The 17,466-nt window shown below is 42.8% G+C and overlaps 1 pseudogene; it reads right to left on the bottom strand.

Moving 5' to 3' along the window:
- Window positions 1-5,049: 5,049 nt before the first annotated feature.
- LOC134574733 (tigger transposable element-derived protein 1-like) lies at window positions 5,050-16,542 on the bottom strand (annotated as a pseudogene).
- Between the last annotated feature and the right edge of the window lie 924 nt (window positions 16,543-17,466).

Raw genomic sequence — 17,466 nt, 5'->3', positions numbered from 1 at the left:
ACAGAATTGATTCCATAAACAATAAATGAACTAGATCAAATACATAATTAAATTCATATATAATATATAATCAATGATGTCTATCAATTTCATGAAAAATGGTAATAAAGTGAATTCACTGTTATTTATATATACATAAATTGATATTAATAACCATAACTATATTACATATGTCAAATGAGTGCAGCAAAATAGTGAAGACAGTTAGAAAATATATTTTTATGAAAGAGTGTCCAAAACAATCTAGAAAAATGGTGTATAGGTTCTAAATATAACAAAGTGGTTAGATGAAGATAAAACAAAGTACCGGTAAGTTTAAAAAAAAAAAAAAAGTATAAACACACAAGTGTAACATTATAGAAAGTGCCAAGATCATCCTAAATAAAGTGCCTAAATAAAGTGCTATCGCTTATCCATTTATAAAGTGAATCAAGGTCTGTTATAGATAATAGTTGAATGAAATTGCATAATTAAAATGACAGTGAATTAATAGCTAAAATATTAAATCTCCTAAGTGCAATAATTGATTAATAAAGTGCTAATTACTCACAAAAAAAGTGTGTTTAATAAAAATCATTACGACTAATCGAGGAACATGCAATCAAACCTCAAAACTAGTGATCAGTATGAAAGGTGTATTTAAAAAAAACAGCATCTACATCCTAAATTGTAGAGAATCTGTAAAAGAAAAATAAATTGTTAGATATAAAAACTTAAAATTTAAAAACAATGTATTCAAATTAAAGTAATGAGATCATATTCTTGAATTAAAGGGACACTATAGTCACCTGAACAACTTTAGCTTAATGAAGCAGTTTTGGTGTATAGAACATGCCCCTGCAGCCTCACTGCACAATCCTCTGCCATTTAGGAGTTAAATCCCTTTGTTTATGAACCCTAGTCACACCTCCCTGCAAGTGACTTGCACAGCCTTCCATAAACACTTCCTGTAAAGAGAGCCCTATTTAGGCTTTCTTTATTGCAAGTTCTGTTTAATTAAGATTTTCTTATCCCCTGCTATGTTAATAGCTTGCTAGACCCTGCAAGAGCCTCCTGTATGTGATTAAAGTTCAATTTAGAGATTGAGATACAATTATTTAAAGTAAATTACATCTGTTTGAAAGTGAAACCAGTTTGTTTTTTTTCATGCAGGCTGTGTCAATCATAGCCAGGGGAGGTGTGGCTAGGGCTGCATAAACAGAAACAAAGTGATTAACCCCTTAAAGGGAAACTCCAGTGCCAGAAAAACGATCCGTTTTTCTGGCACTGGAGGGTCCCTCTCCCTCCCACCCCCCAATCCCCGGTTAATGAAGGCGCCTCCGCGTCGCTCCTCCTGGTGATTACGTCGGCCGGTGGGCGAGACTAATCTCGCTCACCGGCCGAGGAGACCTAATGCGCATGCGCGGAAATGCCGCGCATGCGCATTACATCTCCCCATAGGAAAGCATTGAAAAATCATTTCAATGCTTTCCTATGGGGAATAGAGCGACGCTGGAGGTCCTCACACAGCGTGAGGACGTCCAGCGACGCTCTAGCACAGGAAACCTGTGCTAGAAACTAGGAAGTGACCTCTAGTGGCTGTCTAGTAGACAGCCACTAGAGGTGGAGTTAACCCTGCAATGGAATTATTGCAGTTTATGAAAAACTGCAATAATTACACTTGCAGGGTTAAGGGTAGTGGGAGTTGGCACCCAGACCACTCCAATGGGCAGAAGTGGTCTGGGTGCCTACAGTGTCCCTTTAAGGACACAGCTTCAGAAGCTTGTCTTACGCCTAATGACACAAGCAATTTGCATAAACAGAAACAAAGTGATTTAACTCCTAAATGACAGTGAATTGAGCAGTGAAATTGCAGGGGAATGATCTATACACTAAAACTGCTTTATTTAGCTAAAGTAATTTAGGTGACTATAGTGTTCCTTTAAACATTTCGGATTCAATGTGTTCAATTCCCAAATCCAGAAAGCCTCACGTAATAACAATATTTAGTTTCTGTCACCACGTCTCAAGTTTTCTGTAATATGTTCAATGGTCTGAATTTTAAGCTGTAAGACGTTATGGCGGTCTTCCAAGAAATGTGCTGATATTGCTAATTCTACCATAGCGGTCCTTATTGTGGCTTTATGCTTAGAGAATCCGTCTTTCATTTTCTGTGTTGTTTGACCCACAGGGACATTTTAAAACCGCAGGTACATTACATGTGACAAACTGTCTGATAAGGTATTTTCTCCCTGTTTGCGGGTGATTAAAGACAGATCCCTAAATCTTAGGTTTCAAGATGCACAATTGAAGCAAGGGAAATTTCCATTTTTGTGTGATACTGGAGTCGGAGCTATAGGCAATTCAGCCCTAACCAGATTATCTCTTAAAGATCCTCTTATAGGCCAACATCAGTTTGTTTTTAAATTCCTCAATGTCAGAATGACATCTTGACATAATTTGAATGTGTACATGTCCATACATCCCAGCATTTAAACGCCACTGTACACAAATGCACACACACACACACAAAATAAACCCCTGCGCTTAAACTCCCATGACTCCTGGGCAGCAGCAATGGCTGCAGTATCCATCCGCCCAAATACATAAAACAGAAACCAGTTAGTGTAGATCTTACCTAAGAGGTTTGCATTGACATGGCAGGTGAACTTACACTTAATTGGCAATTGGAGTGATACTAAATACCAGCAGTTATTAAAATGTGCAAAGTTATTTGTGATACAGCACAGGCATCTATACACAAATACACCCCTGCAGTAAAATGCCAACACTATATACAAGCACATCCCTACCAACACTACACACACATAGCCATATTAAGGTTACCCAGGGCCCTAGGCAGGGTGCCAGATTGGGGTCGCTCCGAGAGCCCTGGGCTCTGTTTCTGTGAGTGTTAGTGTGTGTGTGTGGAGAAGGGGAACAGGGTAACTGAGGGGACTCTTAAAGTGGTCTGTTCCTAATAGCATGGTACAGACTATGCTATGTCAGCACAGTGCATACTGGAGGAGGGCCTACTCAAAACAAGAGCTCCAGGGCCAGACAGGCCCTAATTGGCCGGCTTGGCTGTCTAACAGGTAATCCAGCTCAGAACAACACCTGTATTTGAACTCCAAATTACATACAAACACACCACTGCATTCAAATGGCAACAGTGCACACATATACACTCCTACATCAACACACATATTCCATACACTCCAAGAATGGGCAAACGGTAGATTCCCAGCTGTCAATGATGGTGCTTGGACTGTCCCTGTAAATAAAATGAGTTAAAGGAATGATCCTTTGAGCACCCCACATTTTACATTTAGTCAAGGTTTTATATATATATATATATATATATATATATATATATATATATATATATCGTTACACAATCAATGAGTTAAAGGGATGATCATTTTAGCACTTCACATTTTAGTCATGGTATAATATATAGTGCTACACAATCAGTGAGTTAAAGGGCTGATTCTTGGAGCACCCCACATTTTAGTCATCATATAATATACATTATTACACAATCAGTGCTACTCACTTCTTTTTCCTGGTTCTGACATTTGTACAAGGTTTTTGTGGTACTAAAATGTCTACATTCACCCAATAAGCTATCACACCAGCTATGGAAGAATTTTAACGTCTCTAGTTCACCATCTACTTGGCTTATATGGTGTATTTTTAGGACTATTTCTTGAGGTTTGTTTTTTTTTTTTTTTTTTTTTTTTATTCTGGCCATTATCTGCTGGAATTTCATATCATGTTTCTTGGCTAAAGATAGTAAAGATAAATAAACTGTAGGTTTTGTGTGTTTGTGGTTAATTCCAGCACAGCATGTGCATGTCATAGTGTAAGCCATTTATATCAACAAGTATGTTTAGCCCACATCACATTAACCTTTTAATATAATGTCTCAAATCAAATGCATGCATTTCCTTGTGAACGTATAGTGTTAGTATGACAGGTATACATTCACACATACATACATATTTATCTATCAAATATTTTACCAGGAAGTATGTTTTCAAGTATGTCCTGGGTATATGAAACCAAGTTTGTCAGCAACCATAAGTCAACTGTCTAATTAAGCCTAATCTGCCTTTAGCCTATAAGAAAAACCTATTCTTTATTCTAGAACACGGATAGGCAACTTTTTAGCAGTACTGTGCCAAAACAAGATCTTGAATCTCTTGCATATACTGATCAGCCACAACATTAAAACCACCTGGCTAATTTAGTGTAGGTCACCCTCGTTCTGCCAAAACAGCTCCTATATACAGGCATACCCCACGTTTAAGTACACAATGGGACCAGAGCATGTATGTAAAACGAAAATGTACTTAACCCCTTAAGGACACATGACATGTGTGACATGTCATGATTCCCTTTTATTCCAGAAGCTTGGTCCTTAAGGGGTTAAAGAGAAGCAATACCTTTTTGTAACTTCCCAATGCTTGTACTGCATTGCAATAGTCATTTACAGGCATAACTGATATCATTAATGCATTGATAACTAAAATAAACACAATATTAAAAGAAGAATTGTAAGCTTACCCTAGTTAATTGTTGTCGCAAGGTCAGGGCAGCTGAGAGAATTTATTGTAGGAAGGATGAAGACATACAGGTACAGGTATCTTCTGTTTCCCAAATGAAGTCTTCAAAGGCAAGACATTTTCTTGCTGGCGAATTGGGTGTACTACAAGTAGCAATAACAGTAAGAGTAGGACGTGGGGGTGATGTCAGAGCTGGAAATGGACTGTCAGTTGATGATGATCTGGGATCAAAATGACTGTTAGTCAATGTTGATGATCTGTGTGCTGATTGACTTTTAGTGTCTATGGTGGTTTAAAATGTAGCTCTCTTCTTTTCCCTGTAGATTTCTTTGTAACCGGCATAAGCCCCTGAAATATTAGCATTGACTTTGGAACTTCGTTCAAAATCCCTATCATGCTTTTCAAAATCAAGATGATGGAAAGCTTCAAAGATAATTTTTGTAGTTAAGCCTTCAGGCTGTTCAATGGTCTCAACCCCATCCTGCACATCTTCTCTCTCCTCTTAAATTTCTAAAAGATCTTTATTGCTGAGGAGCTCAGTGTTGGACGCAAACAGTTCAGCAACATCTTCTGGCTCCACTTCCAGCTCTAACTGCCTTGCCATCTCTACAATATTTTCAGTAACATTAGCTACATGATCTTCAAAGCCTTCGGAATCATCAACTACCTGTGGGTTTAATTTTTTTTCCAAGCCCTTTTCATTGTGGTTTCTTTAATGTCATTGCAAGCATCCCTTACAGTTTTAAATGCAATCCAAGATGTTGTAGCGTTTCCAGAATTTGGATAGGACTTCTTTACCTTCTCCTTCTTCTTTGTCTATTGCACTGCTGAACACTTACTAAATGTTCTTTTTAAGTAGTTCAACTTGAAGGCGGCTATGACACATTGATCCATGGGCTGCAGTAGCAGGGCCGGACTGGCCCACCGGGATACCGGGAAATTTCCCGGTGGGCCGCGGCACCTGGGGGCTGCTCTGGCAATGTATATGCCACCGGGTGGCACATACTCTGAGGGGGCCGGGCCGGCCGGCCGGCGGCCGCATTGCACGCTGGAACCGCCGGACCGGGTGGCAGCCTCGCCGGTCCGGCGGCACTTCTAATGCTGGGGGCTGAGCCTGAAGGAGGAGGGAGGAGCATGTCTCTGTACCATGCTCCCTCACGGTTCCCACAATTCACAGCACAGGAACCGCGAGGGAGCATGGTACAGAGACATGCTCCTCCCTCCTCCTTCAGGCTCAGCCCCCAGCATTAGAAGTGCCGCCGGACCGGCGAGGCTGTAGCGTGGAACGCGCTGCCCCCCCTGACTCCTCTCAGGTAGGGGGGTGGGGGTGCAAGAAAGAGACAGAGGGGGAGGGAGAATGAGGGGGAGGGAGAATGGGGGGGTGCAAGAAAGAGACAGAAGGGGAGGGAGAATGGGGGGGTGCAAGAAAGAGACAGAAGGGGAGGGAGAATGGGTGGGGGGTGCAAGAAAGAGACAAAGGGGAGGGAGAATGGGAGGGGGGTGCAAGAAAGAGACAGAGGGGGAGGGAGAATGGGGGGGGTGCAAGAAAGAGACAGAAGGGGAGGGAGAATGGGTGGGGTGCAAGAAAGAGACAGAAGGGGAGGGAGAATGGGTGGGGGATGCAAGAAAGAGACAAAGGGGAGGGAGAATGGGTGGGGGTGCAAGAAAGAGACAGAGGGGGAGGGAGAATGGGGGGGTGCAAGAAAGAGACAGAAGGGGAGGGAGAATGGGTGGGGGGTGCAAGAAAGAGACAAAGGGGAGGGAGAATGGGTGGGGGGTGCAAGAAAGACAGAGGGGGAGGGAGAATGGGGGGGTGCAAGAAAGAGAGAGAGGGGGAGGGAGAATGGGGGGGTGCAAGAAAGAGACAGAATGGGAGGGAGAATGGGTGGGGATGCAAGAAAGAGACAAAGGGGAGGGAGAATGGGTGGGGGTGCAAGAAAGAGACAGAGGGGGAGGGAGAATGGGGGGGTGCAAGAAAGAGACAGAGGGGGAGGGAGAATGGGTGGGGGGTGCAAGAAAGAGACAGAGGGGGAGGGAGAATGGGTGGTGGGGGGGTGCAAGAAAGAGACAGAGGGGGAGGGTGCAAGAAAGAGACTGAGGGGAGGGAGAATGGGTGGTGGGGGGTGCAAGAAAGAGACAGAGGGGGAGGGTGCAAGAAAGAGACAGAGGGGGAGAGAGAATGGGTGGGGGGGTGCAAGAAAGAGACAGAGGGGGAGGGAGAGTGCCACAGGGAAAGGAGGGAGAATAGAGAGACAGAGGGGGAGAATAGAGAGACAGAGGGGGAGGGAGAGTGCCACAGGGAAAGGAGGGAGAAAGAGGCAGAGGGGGGAGAATAGAGAGACAGGGGAAGGGATATGTGGGGGAGAGAGAGAGACTCACATGGAAAGGGGGGAGAGAGACAGAGGGGAAGAGATATGTGGGGGGGAGAGACAGATGGGAAGAGATGTGTGGGGGAGAGAGAGAGAGACACATGGAAAGGGGGGGAAAGAGACAGAGGGGAAGAGATATGTGGGGGAGAGAGAGGGAAAGGGGGGGAAAGAGACAGAGGGGAAGAGAGATGTGGGGGAGAGAGACACAGGGAAAGGGAGGAGAAAGAGACAGAGGGGAAGAGAGATGTGGGGGAGAGAGAGACACAGGGAAAGGGGGGGAGACAGAGACAGAGGGGAATAGAGAGACAGGGAGAAAGGAGAGAGACACACAAGGGGAGGGGGAAGAGAGAAACAGAGGGAGAAAGGAGAGACACACACAAGGGGAGGGGGAGAAAGGCAGAGGGGGAAGAGAGAGACTGGGAAGGAGAGGGGAGACTCCTCTCCCCCCCCCTCCCCCCCCCCCCCCCCACGAGGCTCTCCCCTGGTGGTCAGTGTTGAGAGTGAGCTCTAGCCCCATAGACACACTACCCCCACACACACACCATACACACATTGCCCCCCACACACATTCACAGCCCCCCCATACACACATTTCCCCACACACCCTACGCATTCACACACTACACCCCCCCCACACACACACACATACACTGAACCTTTCACACACACACTGCACCCGTCACACATTGCACCACTGCTCCTATACCCTACTACAGCCCCATATCCAAGCAGACCCCAGGTAAGTTGTCAAACTGTTCTTAACCCCTTAAGGACCAAACTTCTGGAATAAAATGGAATCATGACATGTCACACATGTAATGTGTCCTTAAGGGGTTTTAAACGGTTTGACTTCTTTATCTGTGAAGGGGTCCCGGCACGCCTTGCACCATAACCACTACACAGAGCAGTACTGGTTATTGTGCATGGATTTTTTATTTAAATAATCTACAAGTGCCCCTCCCGGGATCAGGCTCTGGATCCTCCAATGGTATATGACATGTATATTAATGTGTGTATTAGTTATATACATATATATATATATATACATACATACATACATACATACATACATACATACAATATACATACATACATACACATATATATACATATATATATATAATATACATACATACACACACACACATATATATATATACACATACATATATACATATATATAATATACATACATACACATACATATATACATACATATATATAATATACATACACATACATTATATATATATATATATATATATATATATATATATATATATATATATATATATATATATATATATATATAAAATTATGCCTTTTATATTTACACATATATTAATATACATTTATATAATACACAGAGAAATGTCATTGATATGTACCATATGTAATAAGCAGATATTGGCCCAGTCTTGTTGCTAGGTGCATACTCCAGCACAATAACATATTTAAAGTGAAGCGCGCACCCACAGGACTTCAATATAAACAAGATAACGTCAATTTTTTACAGTTGTGCCGTACATACATTCACTATTTCAGTCCCATTACCAAGCTTTCCTTAATATGTCAAGGTAGTTGAACTGAAACATTGATTACATGCACGTCTGCTTAAAATAAATCAGCACTTTTGTTTATTTTGAAGCCTATGAGTGCTTTTCTTTACGTTGGAGTAATAGTTTTTAATTTTAAGTTCTCTTTTCTAACTCTGTATCTGCACACTATGCTGGCGCGACGCATTATGGGGCTGGTAAATATTTTTTTCCAGGGCTGCTTTTAATTCCCAGTCCGGCCCTGTGCAGTAGTGAGGTGGTATTTGGTGGTAGGAATTGCACTTGATTGTTAGGGTTTAGCTCATCTAGCGTTCAAGGGTGCCCAGGAGCATTATCGACAGGCAGCAAAATGTGGAAAGGGATATGTTGTTCTTGCAATAGGCTTTCACCTCTGGAACAAAGAAGATGTCAAACCAATCTTCAAAGAGGGCTGCAGTTACCCATGTTTTTTGTTAGCTCTCTAATGCACTGAAAGTCTAGTTTTAACGTAGTTCTTCAAAGTTCTCGGATTTTCCCATCGGTAAATTAGCAAAGGTTTTAGCTTTAAAATACCGGACGCATTGCTACCTAACAGAAGTGTTATTCTGTCCTAAGCTGGCTTGTGGTCTGGCATTGATTTTTCCTGTCTTGTGATGAAGGTTCTTGCAGGCATCTTCTTCCAGAATAGCCCAGTCTCATCCACATTAAAAATCTGATCCATGGCTAGTTGTCTGCAGCCTAAATATCTGCAGCAGCTTCCTCTTCTCGTACTTTAATGTTATGTAGGTTAGATCTCTTCTTGAACATATCAAACCATCCATGGCTTGCAGAAAATTCTGCATCCTTTGCTGCCTCACCTTTCTTAGCTTTCAGGTCAATGAATAAGCTTAAGGCTTTACTTTGTATAATTGCCTGGTTGACAGGAACATGGCGTGTAGTCTGATTTTCTATCCAAAGTATTAAGAGTCTCTCCATTTCTGCAACAATGCTATCCCTTTTTCGATTTGTTGTGTTAACTCTTAATTTCTGCCAGACGTTTCTCTCTTTTTTTCTTGACGGTGTTAATTGTAGTCCGATTGAAGCCTAGCCTTCGGCCTATTTCAGCTTGAATTACACCTTCATCATACAATTTAATAATTTTAGCCTTCATATTCAAGGTAACAGATTTACAGCTTTTTTTTTGTATCCGCCATTATTAATGTACGGTAGAGTACATGATAGGTACCTGTAAAAATTAAAAGAACAAATAAATGTTCCTAAAATATGTACAGGTACTGTAGCTGTATTTCAAAATTATCCTTAAATTATTAGGTTTACATTCAGGGCCAGGGGCTGCAGTGAGGGGGCCAGGGGGTGAATGAAAAATAGGTTTCACCAAATACAGTAAAATATATAGGTACAGTAATCTACTTACGTTTAGGCAGGTTTTTGGGCAGATCAACGACAACTCTGGGCTGGGGGTAGTGGGAGGTCAGAGACTGTAGGGGGGGGGGGGGAGTCAGGGGCTGTAGTGAAGTAAAAAAAAAAAAACTGTGCCTTTAAGGGCACCTCTTTAAAAAGCTAGCCCCCCCCATCTAAGCTAGCGATAATAATAAGCTAGTAACTGAGCTGATCCCAAATCCCTCTAGGTAACTGGATAATATATCCAAAATAACAAAAAAAAACAGAGTGAAAAACCAAAACGAAGTAAAAACAATCTATAGAATCAATAGGTGTATAGTGGCTGTATTTTCAAAGTCCTATTATGCTGCAGCTGACGCTCAAATCCAAACTGAAGACGTTTCGGCAGTGGACAGGGGTCATTAAGGACAATCTAACAGCCCCATACGCAGCAAAATAGGATGCATTGTGTGTTCTGACACGTTTCTAGCATTACGTCTTTTTACCTATTTGAGCTATACTAACTCTTCTTTGTTATTGGTCCAGACAGGCTAGCCTGCACTCCCCACGTGCATCATTGAGCCTTGGGTGCCCATGACCCTTGCACCGGTTTACCAGTTGTCCTTCCTTGCACCACTTTTGGCAAGTACTGACCACTGCATACCAGGAACACCTCACAAGGCTTGCCGTTTTGGAGATGCTCTGACTCCATCATCTAGCCATCACTATTTGGCCCTTGTCAAAGTCACTAATTTTTCCTGCTTCAAGCACATGAAACTCAAGAGCTGACTGTTCACTTGCTGCCTAGTGTATCCCACCCCATTGACAGGTGCCGTTGTAACAATATAATCAATGTTACTCAATTCACATGTCAGTGGTTTTAAGGTAATGGCTGATCAGTGTACCTGCCATAGCCATGTAATGTAAGGGTGTCTTTATGGTCCAACAATATAGTCAGCTACAGGCCTCTGTTGCCCTAATTTCAGCAGAGTTTTTGGCATAGGGCCTACAATAAACATGCGAGTCATCTTCCTGTCTGTAATGACAAAAATGGTGCCATTTGCCAGACAGTGAATGGATTGATTATCAGCATAAAGAAAAGTTAATGTACGTCAGAAGGACGAGATACACGGTAACAGACATTGTAGCAAAAGACAATGTGTGCCAAAATGTTCTGAGCATGAAAATACATCCAAATTGCATGTAATCACAATGAGTTAATACTTACAAATATAAATGCTGAGCACAAAGATTTGCAAAACAGCTTTCACATAAATAGTTTGCAGCTAAATCAGGATATTATGTTGAATGCTTAATGAAAATAAATGTATGCTTTTGATGTTGGAAAAAAAAGACATGACCGACTTGGACCTGTAACCCCTCTCTATTTTGCTAAAAAAAAAATCTGTGTAAAAATCCAGGTAGAATACAATTTGTTAAAACCAGGCAGTTGTGAGGAAAAGCCTTGTTCCTGCGTGTTGCAGGATAGGTTCTACAGATGATTCCGTAAGACTCGCAGGATGCTCCATTGACCTCTGTATTGTATTCTGGTGCAAGAGTATTAATATGGTTCCTATAGGGGCGTTGCTTGGAGACGGGCTGATGGGACTGGAGAGCCCTGAGTGGGGTCCAGAAATGCCTCCAATTATATAATTGGTAACACTGCCACTTTAATGCACCTCATATAGAGTTACATGGAGTTATATGGTGGGAGGGTTAAAATGTTGTACCTACTTGCTCCTAACAAGTAAATCCAGCTCTGCATGGATTGGGTTTAATCAGGTAGGTGTTGGGTTTTGAGGTATAGGTTCAGGCTATATTCTGAAATTATTTGATGATTTAGTGTCACAGTGTGATTTATAGAACAAATTTGGGTTTAGGATTGGATTTAGGAAATTGTATAAGATTTTAGGAAGGACTTAAGTTCATATATATATAGAAGGGGCCAAAATTACCCTTGCTTCCTTTTGCCTCCTAGCAACACCGCTGCTGGTGCATGAAGTGCCTGCAGCTGTAGATGGATTTCAGGAAAACGACGCTGGGCCAACAAAGGAATAACTTCAGATAAGTATATCTCCTCTCAGCTTGTAGACCCCTACAACCACATGTCAAGCAGGCAGGTCTTCTGGGGTCTTGCAAAATAACACACACACACACACACACACACACACACAAAATTACAGAACCACTTTAAGCAAATAAATTACATTGAAATTACAAAAATGCATTGCTTAAAGAGTTATTCCATACACCATGACCACTGCAGTGATTTGAAGTGATCAGAGTGATTGGAGTATGTATGTACACTTTTTAAGCACTGCACATATGAAGTAATCTGCACTTGTAAGACGGGGGCTAGTTGCATCACCAGCACACATGACTTAGGCAATGTGGAACTCTGTTCTGGGCTTCCTAATGTCAATTCTGTGTTTAAAATACGTCTGTTGTCAGCATGCACAGCACATTAGCCGGGGAACCGGTTTTCTCCTCTTTGCCTACAAATAATGTTGCTTGTTTTAAATAAACTCCCCTCGCTGTCTCAACTTGTGCACATGTGCTATGAGCCAGCAAAAAAAAAAAAATGTAAAATTATTAAAGATTTCATTATGAGAATCCTGTCATTGGACCGCACAGGGCGGCTGATGTCAGGAAGGGGATTAAAAAAATCAATGCTGAGAGCCTCCAAGTAAATGTAAACTTTTTATTTTTTTGGAAGGTGAAATGTTGGAAGGTGGACATAATAGTGCCCTCTAGGGCATTTTATACAGAAAAGGTCCACCTTCCCCTAAGGGGGTAACCCTTTAACTACAATTTTCTCTAAAGGCACAATGTTCTCAGATGTCTACCAAAGGCACATTTAGGTATTTATTTGTGTGGCCTGCACTGTGAGTATCTGTAATTAATATACCACTAGAATATTTGATAGTTTAAATTTACTATACATGGGTAATTCACAACTTACATCTGATCTCACACCCCACATGCTGAGAGGGAGAGATTTTTAAATCTGTGCATTTGATTCATAGCAGCAGCAAGTGTGTATATAGATGTGGTGGTGTGGCTGTTTTCATTGTACATAAGTTTGTTTAAAGGGCATGGTTAACATTTCTTCAAATCAGAAACCTTTTTTTTTCCTAACTGAACATTTCCCTGAATTGAAAAAAAGAAACTGGCTTAGTGCCACAGATGCCTCCCAGCCAATCATGTCTATGTTACCATAAATGTAGATCTACGGAGAACATTTGCTTCAGGCTTCACTATTTTAGCTCCAGAACTAGAGAGATGTGCCGGAGACAGGCCATTCCCTTCATCTAAGGAGTGCTACAGCTACATTAAAGAATTCTGCTAACAGTATATGTATTCCACCAAAAGGAACGTAACAGCTTCTCTATAATAGGGAAGTAGATTAAATAGCTGTAGTGTCTGGGTTATGGTAACGAGAAACAAATCTATAGAAGGCCAATAAAAAAAAAAATACATATATGGTCACTTGAGTGAAACAAAAGTTTGTATCATCCATATAAAAAAAAAAAAAAGAAATCTTTTATAAATATTGTTTACATACTGTAAATATACAGTGAGGGAAAGTAATTAAAAGATGTGATTCTGCACAGGTTTGACATGTCTCACCTTATGTAAAATCCACTCCCTGCATGGAGGTTCATGTGTAGTTTGATAACTCCCCACTAGAGGTGCTATAATCCAAACCTCAAGAGGCACTCAAAAGCCTGTCATGTCATGTGTCCTTAAGGGGTTAGAAAGGTTAATTACTCATCTTTTTCCAGCACTGTGTGGGTCTACTTGCGGTTGGCCCCACCCCCTTAGCGGAGATCTCAACCAATCCAATGCTTTCCCATTGGGGGGTCATTGAGCATTTGAGGCAAAATGTTGCACTGTGCCAATCAGCATCACCTCATAGAGATGTATTGACTCAATAAATCTATATGAGAAACATTCAGCACCTCCATGTAGAGAGTGGAAACACTGAATATCAGTACTGCATACTGTGCAGCACTGACTCAGAAAGCATCTCTAGTGGCTGTCTGACTCCACTAGAGATGTTCCTAGGCAGCAATGTAAACACTGTCTTTTCTCATAAAGCTTTAGTTGTTCTAATGACTTTAGTGTCCCTTTAAACTCCTGTGTCAAGTAATGAATTTAGGAAGTCCTTTCCTAGAATTATATAACAAGGATATATTTGTCTATGTATAAAGTGATAGTCATGCTGCCTACTGGAGTAAAGCTTTGAAGTCCTGTAGTGTATGGGGGAGGGGGGGGGGGTAGCTTTCTTTTTTTTTTTATTCTTTTTTTTTTATTTGTGCATTAATAAACAGTTAGGCAATGTAAGACCGTATTTCAACAAGTGGTAACATGGCATAATAATTACTGTGCACATTTTTAGATTAAAAGTAACATGTAATCAATGATAAACAAGGTTTAAGACATTCAAGTGTTTTTCAGGTTGAAGTGTCAAAGTTGTAGGTATTGTAACTGTTTAGGTAAAGTAATTATCTCTTACGTAAACGTTGGAATAGCTGATAACATGCTTGTAATAGTGCCTGAGAAGTTAAATAGATAAATGGTATCCAGTCTTAAAGACTTGTTGGTTTTGTACATAGCTTGACATGCTAGAAGTTCTATTTCTGCGTAAGTGGCAGGAGTACCTGCACAGTTTTTGTTTTTGTGGATCATAAACGATCTTGTCTGAACCTATGAGTATGCATGTTAAAACAGAGTGTACCGGTTAGGTAGAGGTTAACTACCAAGGAGTTTATACAAGTTGATCCTTGCTGGCTATAAACTGTCAGTAGGTAACACATAAGGGTACCTTTGAGCGCAGGCAATAGTTAAACACTTTTTTGCTATGCTGTGTTAGAGTTCTAACGTGATCCTTAAGTGTAAGGCTTCTGTCGTACTGCAGGTCTGTCAAGTGTGCCCTCGTAGTGTTTCATGTGAGAGTATCCCCCCTGGGTTCTCCCAGCCCGTTGCAGCCCGTGATAAGGGTGCACGCATGGAGAGAAAAAGTAAACGCCTCAATAATAAATGCATAGTGTCGATGTCTACATGAGTAGGTTTGTAGCTTAGTACGTAGGAACTTGTGCGATGTGAAGGTGAGGCGTGTACAAGAATTAATGCTTGCAGAGTAAGACTTTCTCTCGAGATTTAGGGGTGCGAGAGTGTACGTGCGATTCTATGTGTGGCAGGCCCTGTGTAAGTTCGGTTGATATGTAAGCAGGGCCAGTGCCACCTGTAAGGCGACCTAGGCAGCCGTCTAGGGCGCACCTTAGCAGGGGGCGCCGGATCCCTGTGCCCGGAGTCCCCGCTGCGCCTCCTCATGCTGTGCCACCTGAGCGCTCTTGCAAGCCTCAGGCGGCGCAGCACTGCTGTTTGGAGGGCGGCCGGGTTTGAGTGACCGGCAGGAGGGAAGCGCAGAACCGCCTCTGTTTCCTGTACCCGGACGCCGGCGGAATGACAGGAAGTGAGCACCGCCGGCGGCCAGGTACAGGAAACAGAGGCAGGAATGAAAAGTGGGGTAGGGACAACTGAGAACTGAGGGAGAGGGGGGGAGTAAGGATAACTGATGGAGGGGGGGGAGTAAGGAGAACTGATGGAGGGGGGGGAGTAAGGAGAACTGAGGGAGGGGGGGGAGTAAGGAGAACTGAGTGAGGGGGGGGAGTAAGGAGAACTGAGGTCTTGTACAGTATGTTGCAGTGCAGTGACTTCCTGGGCCTGAGAGTGGAAGGAGCCCTCTAGTTTGGAGATGTGGCCTGTCAGCATCCTCGTGGATACTGCTTTTCAAGTCCATTAGTAGTGCCTTCAAGACCGCTGTGGTGACCGGTTCTGCATCCAGTGGTGTATCCTGGTTTTGTGATGCCCTAGGCAGGACAAAACTCAGGCGCCCCCCAACCCCCACGCGCGACCCCCTGCCCCGCCTTCTAAATACACACACACACATTCACTGACAGATACGCATACACTAGCTAACAGAAACACACACACACTCACTGACACACACGCACAGGCAAACACACACAAACACTCACTAGCAGACACACACACTCACAGACACACACACACTCACACTAACAGACACACTCACACTCACTAACAGACACACACACACTCACATTAACACTTCTTAAAAAATAAAAAAAATGTTAACCCCCCCAGCCTCCTTACCTTTCGGAATGCTGGAGGGGGTGTTCTCCCTCTCCCTGGGGTCCAGTGGCTGCTGGGCGGGCGGCTGGCGGCTTGCGAGGGAGCACTTACCCTGAGCTGTCTGCTCAGCTCCCTCGCGCGCCTCAGAGTAAGACTGGGAGCCGGAATATGACGTCATATTCCGGCTCCCAGCCTCACTCTACGGCGCGCGAGGGAGCTGAGCAGACAGCTCTGAGGAAGTGCTCCCTCGCCAGCCGCCCGCCCGCCCCCCGCCCAGCATGCCAGTTAGCCGCAAGGCTAACAAGGCATTTGCCCTGGGCATTTGGGGGCGGTGTTTTTTTGCTGCCCCCTGGAAAATGGCATCCAAGGCAAATGCCTTGTTAGCCTCGCGGCTAAAACGTCCCTGTCTGCGTCTATTTGTTTGCCACATTGTTTTGCCTTCTGTGGTGGTGGATGAGAAGGCTGTGTGGTAGTAGGTTGTGTGTATCCCTCTTCCTCCTCCTCCGACATTTCCTCGTAAAAATCCGAGTATCCGCCATGCAGGGCCGCCATGTTTGTTTCTGTTGCTCCGTGTGCCTGCCTCCACATCTGCCCTATCGTGAGTCCCGTGGCGGGCTTGTTTGGGGTTTTTTTGTTCCCCTTTTTCCCCATGACGTCCAGGAAATTTTGCCCGTCTATTGGGGTCCCGGGGGGGGGGGGGGGGTAGCTTTCTACTTATCGACAAAACTTTTTTTGGGGGGGGGGATTTATATTTTTATCTCAGTGCGGATAATTTATCTCCACAATGACTGTGCCAGACTACAGAGTACACTTATCAGGAGCAAATAGCATTTTCAGTGCACCAGAAATGAGCAAATGAGACAGTTCTGTGCTTCCTCTAAAGTTTGTGAAATGCGGATATAATTTAAGCTTGTTTGAGCTTTTTTTTCTTTTATTCTCTTTTTCGGTCTATAAATGTAGTGGCCTGCGGCAGAGGATACGGTGGTCAGACAGCCAAGGGCAACAATACCTTCTTGTAAATAGATTCAGCACAGAGGGTGCATCAGGTAAGCAAACATACTACACCAACTGGTACATCTGTGCACAAAAGGTAATCACCATAAACGCCAAAATGAGTTACTGTAATGGGGACTAGAGCCGTTTATGATTATAACCCACCTGGCAATTTCCCATGCCAGTCCCTCATTGCTCTCCCTTTTCTTTCACAAACGGTGGTATTAAGTAGTTTTCTGTTTTTGTTTATTTGTCTGTTTTTTGGGGCGCGGGGGGGTGGGGAAAAACTAGCAATGTTCAATGTGCATAATTCAGTGAATATTTTGTTTTAGCACATTGATCTACAACTTTTTTTTCTATTACAATTTTGCAGTCTAACAAAATAATAATTTTACTGATCACTGCACAACTACTACCCAGTTATGGTGCCCAATGTTATATAGAACTTTAACTTGACTAATAGTATTTAAAGTAGCAGGGGCC

Source organism: Pelobates fuscus, chromosome 10, assembly GCF_036172605.1.
Source record: "Pelobates fuscus isolate aPelFus1 chromosome 10, aPelFus1.pri, whole genome shotgun sequence".
Lineage (NCBI taxonomy): Eukaryota > Metazoa > Chordata > Amphibia > Anura > Pelobatidae > Pelobates > Pelobates fuscus.
The sequence above is the reverse complement of the archived record's forward strand: the minus strand, read 5'-3'. Positions and strand labels throughout refer to the sequence as shown.